The sequence below is a fragment of the Balaenoptera ricei genome, chromosome 7 (assembly GCF_028023285.1).
Source record: "Balaenoptera ricei isolate mBalRic1 chromosome 7, mBalRic1.hap2, whole genome shotgun sequence".
NCBI classification, from domain to species: Eukaryota; Metazoa; Chordata; class Mammalia; order Artiodactyla; family Balaenopteridae; genus Balaenoptera; species Balaenoptera ricei.
The window spans coordinates 54209486-54221054 of NC_082645.1; positions in this window are offsets into that span (position 1 = coordinate 54209486).

Below are 11569 nucleotides of genomic sequence, written 5' to 3' on the forward strand. Positions count from 1 at the left end.
TCCTGAGAGATTTTAAGTTGAATATAAAACATCTGGTTAGGCATTCATATAGGTAAGTGAACATTACTGTGGATCAATATTTAAAAGTAAAATACACTGGAGCCCTCATTTTAAACCTGCCTGGGGATATATGGAAGTGGACCCCACAGTCCAGACACCTTAATAACTATTAGTTTAAAGTAGTGCCTCCAATCTTTTCAAGATGCTGCATAGAAAATATTAATATTTGTACAGCAAACAACCTGAGGAGGATGTTTCTAGCCAGGATTACAGCCCAGGAGTCCTGGCTGCTCTAGGCCCCCATCTGTCAGCTGTGAGGGGTGAAGAGATAGATCCATCTCCTAAGATGGTAACCCATTTGCTGCACACTAGTTGAGGAACTCTAGTAGAGAGATCTGCATAGAGTGGGGACATGATTTTTCTAGAGTAGTGATCGCTCGTTTTGACAGGAAGTACAAATAAGGATAGAGTCGTTGATGGCAGTGAATTAAGATGGGAAGTGTTTTGGGGGAGGGGCAAATTGGGAGATTGGGATTGACATATACACACCACTATATATAAAAGAGATAACTAATAAGGACCTACTGTATAGCACAGGGAACTCTACTCAATACTCTATAATGGCCTATATGGGAAAAGAATCTAAAAAACAGTGGATATATGTATATGTATAACTGATTCACTTTGCTGTACAGCAGAAACTAACACAACATTGTAAATCAACTCTACTCCAATAAAAATTTTTTTAAAAAAGGATGGGAAATATTTAACCCCTTAAAACCTTTCAAGATGTCACATTCGGTGTTGTTTATTTTTTTTAATTTAAAAATTTATATTCTTTTATTCTATTTTAACAAACAGGAATTTTTATAAAGAAAAAGTTCTTTAGAGAAACACGGATTGTTCTGTCCTCCTGCCCAGAGCTCATGGGTGCTCGCTGGAGTTTTCTTCTCAAGCAGAAGGGCAGCACCCTCCTCGGTCACCATAGCAGGAGGTAGATGGGGGAGAGGTGGGGCCTTAGGGAAAGCGCCGGGCCAGGCTCTGACCCTGAAGTTACGTGGTGGCACAGGCTGCTCTCCTCCCACCTGCAGCAGGATCCCACTCCCGCCCCCCTTGCCCAGCCCCACTGACGTGGCTGCTCCTGGTGAGGGAGGCTAGCTTGGCGCTCTGTGGTCTCTGCGAGGACCAAGGGCTACATGGTGCACTACCCTGCTACTGGTAGACGTGGAACTGGGGATCCAGTGTTGGGGTGTTAGGAGAAGCCAGTGACCTATAGGTACTTTCAGTTGGAAAAAAAATATGTGAAGCAAAATATGTGAATTATACAAATGTATTATTTTAATGGGAACTTTTTATATAATTTTATCTGTTATTTCTAGTTTAAGTATGTACCATAATTACCTCCCCGCAGTGGTTTTATTTTTCATTTTGCCATTATTTTTCAGATTTTCTAAACAGTACACCCATCTTGCATATCAAACAGAGATATAGTCAGAGAAATGTTCCAAACAAATAGGTCTTTGAACTAAACTCAGATATTTGCATTGAATATGCTGCTTAAAATTCATTTATTCAGTCTCTAAGGCTGTTTAGTGTGGTGATATGGATATGAAATTTGTCAGTTTTCTAAAGTGCAGCTAGAAAAGTTCTGAATTTATGATGTTTATAATACTTTTACTGGCAATAGATATGCATCAGTAAGCATATTACAAAAACCGTTTGAATTTTTATTACATTTATTTATTAGAGAGATTATAGCTCTACTGACCACAATTAACCTATGAGTCTTTCTCTGCTCTTTTTCTTTATTTAAAAAAAATTTACTTATATACCAATCCATTTAATTACAAGAAAGAGAATTAAAGCCTTTATCATAGACTTATTATCATGATTTATGTTGTATTTGTGGTTGAGGTACTGGGAACTCAATTAATGGAAGCTTCATGTTAGTGAAATGAAACAGTTGGAGAGAATGCTTCCACCCTTGCCAGGGGAATACCACCTAGGAATGGTATTAGGAAGTAGGGACCTTTAAATAACACACCTTGATACTCAAAGTTAGACGTCTGCACATGATTCCCAAGGAGGAGATTTCATCAGAAGATCATTAGAGTGGCAGTGCTATATGTGCAGGTGAATTAGGAAAAAGTACAGTTATTTTAGAAGTAGCCTATAGACTGAATTGTAGGGAATGTAACGGAAATGGCAGTAGTTAATAGCACTGTGCCTCTGATTATGATGAACCTTTAACTTGAATTTGTTTTGGAATCTGCATGCATAATGTTGCTAAGGCAAGTGTTTTACTTGTCATGGCGGAGATGAAAATGTCCTGTTAGATCATCTCCTGCCAATGCAAAATAGACTCCTGAAGTCTGCTTATGAGAGCTTTGTCTGTACTGCTACAATACTATTGGGTCAAACTTAATAGTGTTGGAAAAATATATTTTAATGTAGCAGGTAGTTATTCTGATTTGACTGTCCCATTAAAAAGCAGCAGTAGAGTCAAATATCACCATTATGATTTTCAGATAACCCAATTGCATAGGAGGTGACTCAGCAGAAGTGTCAAAACCAAAAGCAGCCTGCTATGTCTGATAAACTCAACACTCAGAGTGCTTCACGAATCTTTGATGTTATTTAGGTTGATATGTAAATTATCTAGCCCAGCATGTTTAAAGAGTCACTATGCAGCAACAGTAAAGATCAAAAGCAGTGTGAGTTGTTATTCTATTGAACTTTAAAGACTAATCGAAAATCATGAAGAAAGTTAAATGAAAAGTATTTTATATTTAATACCAGGAACTCTTGAAAAATATAAAGCATAATGTCTTGGCTGAACTAGGAACACTCTAGTGGATTCTTGCTTAAAATTTCTCCAGCTAGTTCTCACCACAGCCTCTCATGACTTCTCAAAACCTATGGAGATGCAGATAAAGAGGGATTCTCTCACTACCTACAAAGACAAAAAGAGGAATTCTAACTATGCAATCACAATATGAAGCTGAAACTTAACCTATTTGCCAAAATCTGAGAGTTTTCAATAACTACAAGAATCATAAAAGAGATTTTAAAGTGAAGATAATATACTTTTAATCTTACGCTGTTTTATTATGATTTTATCTAGTCGAAAGGAGTAGAAAAATGATATTTTTTTCTCCTTCAGGTTACCTTGTCACCTTTTCCCTCCACACACACACTTCAGAAGGTCTGAACCAACAAAAACCTAGGGCAAAACTAAACTATTATTTTGCTCTCCCCTCCACCCACAAATACACATCTACACATGGTAAAGGCAGTCGAAGGGATATTAGGCAGAAGGAGGCTGGTGGTGTATCAACTGGCAGTAGCATGTGGCATTCTGGCAGCCGTGCCCCGCGCAAGTCAAGTACTGCAGAGAGGATGCCCAGAGCCATGGTATCGGCCCTTTCTGTGGCCTGTTGTGCTCCTGGGTTCACTGAAAAGAGGATCTGAGAGCTCGTGAGTGAGAGTAGTAGAAGGTCCCACTTCAGGGCAGAGGAACCTCACTGGATTAAAAGCCGCTAGTATTTTGAGAGTGGGACTAAGAATGTGTTTATTTTCTTGCCATAACATTGTAGACCATAGAGAGAGATTGTATCAGGACAAGGTGGACAAAGTTTAATTCACTCATTTGCTGTCACTAAATGCTTTCTATCAATAAATGTTGAGAGTCTAGACAGGCATGACTTAGTGTTGAGTAATTGAAAAGAAAAATATCCACCTTGGAGATAATGAAAAATTACCTAGGAAAGAAAGACCCAGGGGGTTAAAAAAGTTGTCCTAAGAATTAGATTTTGGAAAAATGATTGGCATCCTTGATACAATGCCATATATATATCTATATACACACACACACACACATATATATAGTTTATATAATAGAAGCTGAGATGATAGTTCAATATCTGGATTAAAATTCATGTTGGAGACTGCAAAAGACAGATTTGACACTGCAGAAAATTGAATCAGTAACATGAACAACAATGAGTAGCTCTCTCAGAATATAGAGGAAAGAGACAAAGTAATGAAAAAGACAAGGAGAACAATCATAGTTATGAAGAGCCAAAAATGTAAAGTCAATCTCAAAATTATACGTGTTCTGAGGAGGAGACTAGAATAATAGGATTAGAAGCACCAAAGATAATCGATGAAAAATGTGCTCGGTTGATAATGCTGGTTGAAAAAGTTCTCTATGTTACAGGCAAAAATCAGTACAAAGAAATGTATAGGTAGGCATATCTTGGTAATTAAAAAAAATTCAAATAGAGTTATAAAATATTTCAAAAGCATTGCCGTCTTAAAAAGTAACCTCTTTGTAACAGGATAAAAATCATGATGACATCAGATGACTCCTCTGCTATATAGGAAGGCTCCTCTGCTATGTAGGAAGATAATAAAACCAGCAACTTGGGCTTCTCTGGTGGCGCAGTGGTTGAGAATCCACCTGCCAATACAGGGGACACGGGTTCGAGCCCTGGTTCAGGAAGATCCCACATGCCGTGGAGCAACTAAGCCCGTGAGCCACAACTACTGAGCCTGCACTCTAGAGCCATCGAGTCACAACTACTGAGGCCCACATGCCTAGAGCCTGTGCTCTGCAACAAGAGGAGCCACCACAATGAGAAGCCTGCGCACCACAATGAAGAGTAACCCCCGCTCGCCACAACTAGAGAGAAGCCCAGATGCAGCAATGAAGACACAACGCAGCCAAAAATAGAAATAAATCAATAAATAAATTTATAAAAAAAAAACCCCAGCAACTTGTACTAATTTTCTGTAAAATTTCTACGGAAAGATATTGTAATTCAAGGATTTTATATAAAACCAATTCTTTCATGAATAAAGACAGTAAAAGTAATTTTTACATTAACAAATTCTCAGAAAATACATTACCCATATGTTTCTAAAGTAACATGAAAATATACATTAGTGAACCAAAAGGCAAATAAAAATTAAGAATTTAAAAATGAGAGTTGTCATATAAAGAGTATTTAGGGCCCTGCCCTTACTTTTTATAAACCTCAAATTTAGTAATTTCATGGAATTAAGTGTTTACTGGTGGATTTGGAGTTCGGGTTACCTTAGCTTTTCCATACTTCCCCCAGGTCTTTTCACTACCATAATAGCACCAAGAAATCTGAAGTTCTTGCAACATTCATTGACAAGTAGTTCAGAAGAGCTGCTTTAATAACACAGTTTAACCACACTGAAACCAGACTGTCTTGGTTAAGTCCAGTTGCTGAAAATTTGCTGAAAATTTGTTTCCATGAGAAAGTTACCTATCTGTGCCCTTGTTTCCTTATCTGCAAAATAGGAGTAATAATAGTACCTGTGTTATAGAGTTATAAGAATTAATCAACATACAATGTTAGCTATTATTTTAGGTTTTTTAAAAATTTATTTGTTTATTTTTGGCTGTGTTGGGTCTTCGTTGCTGCGCGCGGGCTTCCTCTAGTTGTTGCGAGCGGGGGCCACTCTTTGTTGTGCGAGGGCTTGTCATTGAGGTGTCTTCTCCTGCTGTGGAGCACGGGCTCCAGGCTCACGGGCTTCAGTAGCTGTGGCACGTGGGCCTCAGCAGTTGTGGTGCGCAGGCTCTAGAGCACAGGCTCAGCAGCTGTGGCACACGGGCCCAGTTGCTCCGTGGCATGTGGGATCCTCCCGGACCAGGGATCAAACCTGTGTCCCCTGCATTGGCAGGCAGATTCTTATCCACTGCACCACCAGGGAAGCCCCTTATTTCAGGTTTTGAAATAACATTTCCTATTATATATTTTACAGTGTAAATTGGAGAAATGAATAAAAAACATAACAATCTTCTCTGATGGAAATAGAATATAGTATACTGTTTATACTGTGTAATACAGACCAGGTATAAAACATGAATCCTTCTCTGCCACTTTTTAGTAGTGTGAGTTTGCACAAGTTACTGAGTCTCTCTGAGTGTCAATTTTTTTCATCTGTGTAATGGGGTAAATAATATTTAGTGTAGAGGTAGGGCGTCCAGCACATCCTGGTTTGCTCTGGGTGTTTCCAGGTTCTGCACCTCAAGTTCCACTTTCTGAAAACTCCTCAGTCCAGACAAACTGGGACCAGCGGTCACTCTATTATAGGGTTGTTAAGATCTCACAAGTGCTTAGAATATGATATTAAAACATAGGTATTCAATAAATATTTTCTATTATTTATATTCTTTTTGTAATACATCTTCAAAATCTGGTGTATATCTTACACTTACAGAACATAATTTATACTCACCACATTTCAAGTGCTCAATAACCACAGATCGCTTGTGGCTACCATGTTGGACAACACAGCTTTACACTAATGCTAGAATAAGTTGAAGAAGATAGGTACCTCCCCCAAATTGGTTCTTTTCTATCCACCAAGAAGATGGTGATGGTTTTTCCTCGAACTTATTTCACATACTCAAAATTTCCAAATCCATGATTTCTTTTGTGAAGTCACATATTGCAGTAAAATGATGAAGTAAAAGGATGTCAGTTTATCTCATATTTGGGATTATCCACCACATTGATAAATAACTTGGTATATTTGTAAGGTTTTATTCAACCACTTTCTGAGAGTAACCAGACCAAAATGCATTGGGCTAGGAAAGCCTGTGGCTTATTCCATTTTATTGCTCACTTATTTTTATGTGGTTTAAACTTAGCCAATATTTACAAATTATTCTCGGCTAGAGAGCAGCTTTAATATTTGATCATTCTTTTTTGTCTGAAAATAATTTTTTGCCCAATAAATTGTTAACCACAACAAGAAATACAGAACTGTGGTAGCTAAAGTTTAATGCTTCCAAATTTTTATATCAGTGTCTACACCCCAGATGACTATGAGTAGGTCATAAGAGAGATTTGTTTTGTGATCCTAATGGGTATCAGAAACTTGTCAAGTTTTTCTCAGTCACTGCTAAATTGTAGACATTCTGCCTTAGACTTATGGACCCCATATAGATTATATAGTCAATAATATTATAATTAAACAGTGAAATGAAGCCAATTAGATTTTAGCTTCCTGTACTACTGAGTCGTGGTTAGAAAATGAAAATAAGATAGCAATAGCCTTTAAAAAAATTTCTTAATATCCTATAGCCTCTAATTATACCCACTGAATTAAACTAGGAGAAGTAGCTCAAACTAGACTCAGCCTTTTCTAAATATTTCTAAGCTTGTTCAGTGAAAACCAATCCAAAATCTATTCTCTGGTTATTTTAGAAAAAAGCTAGGAGGTAGACATTGAGACCATCTGGCCTGGAGTGGCAAGTTCCAGCTCAGATGCCAACCCTAATTGATTATTAGTGGCTGTATGTAAGGCTGTGCTAAGGAGAACTGTGAGGTCTGGTACAACTCTCTGTAAAAGATGACTAAAGTGGGAGGACATATGGGACATATGGGCATCCTTACCTCTCATTAACAGCAATCCTCACAGAAAGGGAGCTCCTTGCCCAGTAGGGGAAAGGTGAGAGAGGTGCAATCATTATCTCAGCAGACTGTCTGGAGCTGCAGGCAGTATTGCGTGAAAAACTGGGTCAGCCGGATGCTAAGCCTAAAGGAGAATTTTGCTGTTCGAATTCTGCAAAAAGAGGTAGCATCCTGGTGCAAACGCTCATAGGGACCATTCTTAGGGAAGCAGCTTGCCTGAGCAGACTATAAGTGCCAGCATGTTTGTTTAGTGGTCACTAGTGGACATTAGCAGAACATGGAAGGATGATGCCAAAGAAGATCAATTAAAAAAAGTGGAAATCTCTTAAAATACATATGGAAAAGACAAAGCAAATATTCTAAAATCAATTTTACCAGCATTTTACTGGAGAGTAGTTTATATCTGGATCTTCTTATGAAGAAATATTTTTTTTGATGTGCAATAATAGAATGTAAGAACTAGAAGTAATTTTGCTAAATCCAACCTCATCATTTAACAAATACATAAATGGTCCAAGGAAGACAGGTGAACTCCAAGGTCCAAGAGTTTATGTGTATCAGAACTGTGTCCAGAATAAGGTCTCCTGGTTCAAATGGGGTATTTGATTTCAGTAAGGGATCAGGATCTGAGCATCAGAGGCCTGCTAGGACCCCTTAAATATTATTTATTTCATTTTACTTCCCATGGATAGAAGTTTCCTAAAATCGTTTTCGACAGGTAGCTTTTTATTGTCTTTAAAGAGCCCTAGGATATTTCATTATTTCTAGCACCTAAATATAAAAGGGAAGTAATTTTTTTAATCTCTTACCCATCTTCCACTTCACTCCTTTCCTTGAACCACTTTTTTTTAGCAAAGATAATCTAGTAATATCTTTCATCTATTACCTCATCTTTTTAAACATATAAATGGTTTCAATAGAGTCATATTTTAGGTAAGGAAAATCCATAACTAGTAAAAGTTGTCTGTTTGTAACATATAATTTAGACCTCTCTTGATTCTATTGCACTTAACATCTAGTAACTGGATGACTCAGTGGGGGAGAAAATAAACATTAATTATAATTATATGTAAAATTCAGTTTGGGGAGTGCTATAAAATGTCTTGCTTTTAGCCAAAAGATAATATGTTTATTTTTTTCGCTAAACATTTTGTACTAGGTACTGGGTACAGTGGAAAGTTGAACACAAAATGTCCATAATATACTCATATTTTGAGGGTAGGAATGCACAGATAAAACTTAAAAATGGAATAGTTTATATAAACAATGTAGATAAAATGCTACTGGAGTACAGAAAATATAGTCCAGGAAGACCTCATGGATGAGATGACATTTGAAGCTTCTGAGAACTTCCAAGGCAGACAAGACACTGCAGTGAAAGGGCATAAGCAAAAGCAAGGAGATGTAATGCTATGTGCCACTTTTAAGGAAGAGTGAATAGCCCACGATGACTAAAGTACAGGGGGTATAGGATGAGGTGACAGAAGATGATTCTAGAGAAGTGTATTGTATACTAGAAATATATCCTTAAGACATGGGCAGTCATCAGAATTTTTTAAATAGGGAGGTGGTGAAATAAGATCTGTATTTACAAAGATAGTACTTGTGGCAGCATGGAGCGTAGATTACAAAGGAGAGACAGACTGCAGGCTGCAGGGAAATGAAGCAGGGAGATTTAAGGAGCAAGGCATTACTCAGGGGAGGGGCCCCATGGTCTCTCATATAAGCTTCACTCTTTCTTGTTCTCTTTCTACTGATTCACTTTACTTATACATCATCCCGATTCCTTAAGGCAGCTTACGAGGTTTGTCATGATCTGGCCCCTGCCTGCCTCTCATGGCTTGACCCACCCTGCTCTTCCCATTCCTCACGAAACTCCAGCATGCCATGCATCGTTCCAGTCTACTCATGTTACAAACTCCTGATCTCAGAGCTTTTACACATCTAGTGTCTCCTGCCTAAACTGTTCACTCTCTCCCTTTGCTCGGCCAACTATTTTTTATGTTGCAGCTTCGAGTTATTTCCTTGAAAGATTCCTCTCCTATAGTCCTTTCCCTCAAAACACACAGCACATGCCTGTGTGCACAAACATACAAACCTACAGTCCTTTTACGTTCCTCCTTGTCCTCTGCTTTGCGGCGAGGTCATATAAAAGGAAAGCCTAGCCTAGACTTTGAAAATAATTATTTGTGCACCTGTTTGCTTATTGTCAGTCTCCTTCACCAGAAAAGGTTTTAGACTGTGCTTATGTTTTTTCACTGCTTTATGTGCTCAGTAAATGTTTTTGAATAATTGAACGTGGTTATTCGTCTACAGGCTACATAACATTATTGCCTAGCGCCAACTAGCTGTAGTCTTTGTATCTGTTAGAGAAAGAGGGAGAGAGAAGAGAAAGGTTCTGATTGATTTAGTTATCCTTGCATCAGGTTTTCTTACCTGACGATGGAGTGGCAAGGTTATTGGGTGTGTGATGCTCACTCAGCAGGAGCTGTGGGCATTGGCAGATTTTGTGATACTGGGCATGACATGGCAGATACCCCAAAGTATATTTAACATGTTAGTAACCAGATAAGAGGAGGTGAGAAATTTATATATAGATATACAGAGGACATTTAGGAACAAAAAGCAAACTATACAGATGGAGAATGACTGTCCAGGCAAAAATATAGGCTCAAAATTACTTGGATTCTATTTAATGACTAGCTGTAAATCGATAGGATAATGCTGTCATTTGAAATATGTTAATAGGAGGATTTTATGTAATGACCTTCCATACTGGTCATTTACCATAATGCATCTATTCTAGGCTTCTCTCCTTTACCTACCAATGGTAGAAGAGAGAAAGACTAGTAGAGGCAAATATTAGAAATTAATACTGTGAAAACTGGACTTATTAGAATAACTCAGAGAGAAGAATACTGAGGAAAGATTTAATCCCTTTTTGATTTAAAAAAGTTATTATGCACATAATATCAATCCAACTGTTTTAATTACTACTAACGAACAAGAGCAAATAACTTTAAATCATTACAATTATTAACAAGATCATAAGCATGTGGATAAGGACCCTATTATGTGTTCATCGTTATTGCCTCGATGCCTAACATAGTTTTTGGCAAATAGGGAATGCTGAATTAATGTAAGTTGAGTGAATGAATGAAGGTGTTAATTATATAGTGCTCATATGCATATACTTCTATGGAAAAATTCCAAACAGAATAGCTAATATTTGAATATTTATAATATAAGGAACTGTCCTAGGATGTATATACATATAAACAAACGAATATTTATAAAACTTATTTAAAATGTAGGTTTTAGAATTTTTCAGATATGGTGAGGCCAACAGATCAGGAGAAAAGATAGCTGTTACCCACAGTTCCCAAGAGGAGGGGGCTCACCACACCACTCAGGGCCATGTGGGACAGCACCAGGGTCAGTCACGGGGCAGAACAGGCGATGGGAGCACATGGACAACAGCCTTTATTGTGGTTTTAACTGGAAGGAATGGAGAAGGTGGGTAAACAAACTGAGTAGGTTTAGGATCAGATAGTTTGAATAATTTCAGCAATCTCTGGGCTGTAGGGGTGGTTCCTAGTTGTTCAGTGCCTGATCCTTCAGTGATTTCGGGCAGACAGTGTCCCTGACTCTGGGAGCCTGATAAGAAGCTGGGTGGAGGTATGGACTCTGGGTGGGTGGGTTTGCATATCAGAGTTGTGCTCACAGGCAAGTTGCTTGCTATCTTCAGGAATTACCTAACCCTGGGAGACTTGGTCCCTCTCTGGGTCGACAAAGTCCCAAGATGTCGAAGCATCATAAAATAACAGGAAAAAAAACCCCACGATTAAATCACAACCTCCTAAGGTAAAAATTATTATGCAAAATTTCAGATGAGCATGGAGGCATGGAGAGGCTAAGTAACTTTCCCAAGGGAACATAACTAGTAAATGATCAAGCTGGATTCAAACCAGATAGTATGGTTTCAGAGACTCAGTTCTTTAGTATCATACTGTACTTCCCATGTACATAGTGAGCAATTATCAAATAAGACCAAAAAAAACTATAGTAAAAGTACACACAGAACCAAACCACCAAGAGCTGAGCTAATGAAACCA